At 34.2% G+C, this 5380-nt stretch overlaps 1 pseudogene; it reads right to left on the bottom strand.

Annotated features, from left to right (window-relative positions):
- Positions 1-712: 712 nt before the first annotated feature.
- LOC102838335 lies at positions 713-1335 on the bottom strand (annotated as a pseudogene).
- Between the last annotated feature and the right edge of the window lie 4045 nt (positions 1336-5380).

Here is a 5380-nt window from a genome sequence, read left to right as displayed (position 1 = left end):
GAAATCCTGTACAGGGTTGCTATGAGTATGCACCAATTCCACAGAACATAACAACAAAGATATAAGTATATACTCTTTATAGAAGCAAGGAATATGAGTCTTCTGAAGCACTCTGGACAGTTCTTCAGTAGGTACCAGTCCCTATAAAAGAACATTATGCTTGGCAAACAGGAGGGTCAACAAAAGAAGGAAGATGCACAAGCTAACACAGTGGTTTTAATGAAGAACAAAAGCAGCTATCAGTTGAGGACCAAGCAGAGTTATTGCTATTGTTCAAAGGGTTGCTATGAATTGGAGTCAACTCAGTGACACCTATCATCAATAATGGAGTGTTTCTTGAAGTCTATTTAAGTAGGTTCAGAATTTATATATTTTTATTGCTTTATTTTGTTCATAGAAATTAAGTTATTAAGAAGAGCTGCTTCTTTGGTTCTTATTTTAGCAGCACCTATTCTGTTTACAGAGTTATAACTTTGCTTCTTGCTTTGCTGTGTACTGGAAACAAAGTTTTCTACATTGTTTTTAGTCAGGGGATGTGGTATAGTTTCTTTGTGTTTATATTAATATGGACATTGTTCATCTACAATCTGTCTCCTCACCATATAGAAAAGAGAACTTTTTTGCTATTTTCATCAAGAGTGATAATTTTAATGTGACTGTACTGAGAAAGAACCATTGGGCCTAAATAATTATATAAATGTGATACAAATCGTTAAAGTACCACGTGTTTCTTTCTCAGGTTCACAGAAGCAATCCCACCACTGAAATCCAGCCCATCAGGGAGCTTGATGATGGCTAGCCAATCTAAAGCATGTATAGGAAATAATCCCATGGACTGTCACTTATAAAAAGCTAATGCCAGATGCATGAGATTACAAATGAGATAAACCAAACTCAGGAGAAAATTCTGGCTTAAACTTTCTAACATCTTGGAAGTGACCAAAATGGTCATAAGTGTCTGAAAAGGTCTGCAGGCCATCATACACACCATCATAGCAGGCGAGATGGAGACCATATTGCCATCCTTGTACATGATGAAGAGGTTCATGGTAATATGTTTAATGGGACCATAGCAATGGCTCTGTAATACTTCAGTCTATCTAGTATCAGGCCCATGCTTGTCCATGTAACTGCTCAGGTACAGTGAGTCTCCCTGGCCACTGCTCCAGTTATTTTGGCCCCTGCTTCCTCCTCCAATCCACTCAACACAATGGCCCATTTGAAGCACTAGCCTCTATTGGCCATCAGCCCTGCTAGGGCTGTCCTGGCAACTGCTTCTGTCCAAATTTGCCAAGTCTCTTTAAAGACACTAACTAATTGCAGCCTCAATAGCATTCCTTCCTGAATTTATGTATTTTTAGTACAAGAATACTAATGACATTATATATGTTTTCATCATATGATAAAATACATCTGCTTCCAGATACCCTAAAATTATGGAGAAAATCTCTTTCTAATTACTGTACATTATGATCTTCCTGGAAAAGGGCAAAGCTGTGTCTCTATTCTGGTTAAAGTTTAACTCATAAGTTTGCAGTACCTTGTTGCTTGACTTTCTCTCATCATGGTAGGTTTTGTGAATGGTTTTCATTGATTGAAACTTTTCTCAAGAATGCATATTTGACTGATTCATCAAAAAATTCTCACTCCAATGTAGAAGGTCTGAGACAAAATTCCTGCAGTCGTGTTGATTTGTTAATAAGTTATTTTTCCTTGGATATAAGAGTTATGTGTTTGTTAGGTGTATGAAGAGTTCCTCATGTAAACTGGTGGATGCCCATGTATGCTCTTAGTAGATGTACTGATTGTAATATTTTATACTAGGAACTCATTCAATTGACAATTGTTTCTTTCCTGCACTTCCTTTGTGTGTGTATATATTTTAAATTTCCAGATGTTAGGACCTACATAGCTTGATTTCTCTGTTGAGTTGGATTTTACTCTCAGTTGGGTGTTAAAAAAAAACAAAAACAAAACTTTAATTCTCCATTTTCATACTTAAGTGCTCTACTATACTACCAACACTACAACACTACTAAAAAAAAAAAGGAACCCACAAATCCCTTGAAGGAGTTTGTAGATGCCTATAACTCTGAATACTTTAAGAAAACAATTTGATCTTTTTAGTCATGATGGGACTGGAACGTTGTTGCTAGACTTCTTTAATTCTCTAATAAGCTTGAATAGATTGGTAAATCTTAGGTTATTTTCAATCACCTCAACTGCTCTTCCGTAATACCCAATTCACAGTGACTCACCTCAGGATAATGACATCAGAGTCTCTTGCAAGTAGGCCTCATCATCTTAATACATATGATTCAAATGTGAGATCAGGCACTCAAACTACAAACTAAAGTATGGAATCATCTCCTACATTGTTGTTGTTGTTGAGTGCCATCGAGTTGGTTCAGACTCATAGCGACCCTGTACAGGGTTTCTGAGGCTGTAAATCTTTACGGGAGCAGAAAGCCTCATCTTTCTCCTGCTGAGAGGCTGATTAGTTTCGAACTGCTGACCTTGCGGTTCGCAGCCCGATTTCGTAACCACTATGCTACCAGAGCTCCTTATCTCCTACATAGCATTTGTTATTGATGGCTATTATAATCTTATTTGGGAGACCCGTTTCAAGGGGGAATTGATAACATTTTGGTAATTTTGGTAACTAAATGCTGATATTTGTCAAAATATTATATTTCATTATTATAAAAAAATCAGTTTAAATAGAGATATATTAATTCATTTGAAAAACATAATGGTTCTGATTTAAACTACCTAGAATAAATGCAGAATATTTAAAATTGCATTTTTATTTGTGGTGTATGTATTATATATTATGTCATAGTTCTGTTTATAAGGCAAACTATGAAGGATTTTTCTAGACCACATTTAAAAAAAGTTTCCTATGACAATTTTATAAACTTGTGAAGACTTTTATTCGGAAAACATAAGATTGAGCCATTTATTGACTTTTCAAAAAACTTTGGTTTGATGGCAAACTGTTTGCTATAAGTCAAACAATTAAAGTCATTCAATATAAGCCTCTGAGTCTGGTACTATTAAGAGTCTTTCCTCTTTGTTCATGGGAGAATCAGGGTTAGTTGTTTTTTTTATCTTAATGGATCAGCTAACAGTTGCCAATGGTGATGATGTATCTTTCCTCCCTTTTTTTAAAATCAAACTCATTTGAAGGTATCAAAAACTTTTGAGTAAAGATCATTGGGTGTAGTTCTTGCTTTTTGTTATTGTTACTATACAGCAATATAAACTGACTTATGTTGAATAAAATGGTGCCTTTTAACAAGTTTTATTAATCAAATATTTTTGACAACACTGAACAACAGTATGTAAGCCACATAATTCTGACCCCTTAACAACTGATTTTGCTGACTTATAACTTGCTATTTTTAGTAATAGTGTAATTTTCTTTTCCTGAGACATTTTATAATCATCACAAGGTTTTCTACTGTCTCATTTTACTTCTATTAACTTGGAGAACAGCTTAGGATAATTTGTAGTTGACCATTAGTAACAGATTCAGTAAAGGATTATGATAAAATCATGCACTGTCTGCCGACTTTTTGTTGTTTTCTACACTAACATTTTCACATCATGCTATTTATTTTCCAATTTTTAATCTCTCCTTTTATACAATGTGAATTTAAGTCACTTTAAATCCTTCTTAAACAGAATGGGCCATCTATAAATAAACTGAAAAATACAAAATATAAATGTTAAAGGAAAACATACTGACATTTCTTCCTCAAAAGAATAAAAACCTGAAAAAGGTGTTAGAGGTCTCATCCCTCCTCTCCCATCCCCCAACACTCTAGGAATTTAATCTTTCAGTAATATTGCTGAGGATTTTGCTTGAGTTCAAATCTTTGTGGGATGTTTACACTCGTAGATGCAATGCACTGCTCATAAGACTGTGCTGATGCTGTTGTTAAATCATGGGAAGACAGTTTTTACTCTAGTAATGCTATATAAGGTTTCCGAGGAGAATCTGGTTGGTTTGAACTGGTGACGTTGTAGTTCACACTCCTGAGCTGATCCTACAGCACCACATCCAGAGAGTTTATGTACAGATTCAAAAATATATATAGACTTTGTATACAGAAGCAAACATAACAATGTTATGTTATTCTCCTATATGTCTGTTTTAATAATTATTTGGGTATGCAATAGAATTTCATTTGTGAAAATATAAAAGTGTCCATGTTTGAGAAAGTAATGTATTTTCAAGGTTTTATTTAGGAAGCTGATGTGAATTCTGAGCCAGTGAATCAAGTCAAATGGCAGGAGAAGCTGAAAATACTGGGAAGAGTAAAAGCAACAAAATTACTTTCTTTCAATGTAATAATTTAAATAAATTAACTATACTATCAGTGCTATTTTCTGGAATTAGACATTTTCAGAACCACCTTTTCTAGATTTTCTTCAAACTGTTGGCAGTCTTATTTCATTTATTCATTAGAGTGGGGAGGAAAAGCAAGCCAGGTGGCATATTTATGCATTAAAAAACAAAGTTGTTTTATCCAAATGTGAGAAAGGACAAACAACAAAAATAGTACTATGATCTGCAAATGAGAATGGGACTTAAAAAAAAAAAAAAAACACTCTTCAACTTGAAAGCAAATTTTTTAAAGAAAAAGGAATCTTTGTTGGTAAACAATAAAACCTGCCTGTTTTGGCAGGAGAAAGACCTACCTGATATTTTAAGGATTTGAAAGGCTGGTGTTTACAGCGTATAATATGTATAAAAATACAGTTATTTGAAACACTTACTAGTGAATTAACTTTTAATTAATCATCATGTATGTCATATGGAAGTCAAATGGAGAATTATTTTAAAATAAAACTATATGTCTTGCTAATAATAAAGACACAAGAGGAAAATGTGCAATTATTTTAGTAGTAATATGCATATATTCAGATTTTTTTTTTTTAAATCTGGAAGTAATTACTTTCCCTTACAAGATTCTCATGCAAAAATGTAGACAACCTGATGTTATAGAAGACATCTAAATTGTGACACATCTCATTTAAACGCTTGTTTTATAATGCCGAAATTTATTTGTAACTGTCTCAGTTTCTAAATATTTATAAAATGTTTGCTTAATAAGTGACAAAATAAAAATTGTTGTTGTTGTTAGGTGACATTGAGTCGGTACTGACTCATAGTGATCTTATGCAGAACAAAACAGTGCCCAATCCTGGGCCAACCTCACAATTGTTGCCATGCTTGAGCCCACTGATGCTACCACTTTGCCAATCCATCTCGTTGGGCGCCTTCCTCTTTTTCTCTGACCCTCCACCTTACCAAACATGATATCCTTCTCCAGCAACTGGTCCCTCCTGACAATATGTCCAAAGTATGAGA

Source organism: Chrysochloris asiatica, unplaced genomic scaffold, assembly GCF_000296735.1.
Source record: "Chrysochloris asiatica unplaced genomic scaffold, ChrAsi1.0 scaffold00462, whole genome shotgun sequence".
In the NCBI taxonomy this organism is placed as follows: domain Eukaryota; kingdom Metazoa; phylum Chordata; class Mammalia; order Afrosoricida; family Chrysochloridae; genus Chrysochloris; species Chrysochloris asiatica.
The sequence above is the reverse complement of the archived record's forward strand: the minus strand, read 5'-3'. Positions and strand labels throughout refer to the sequence as shown.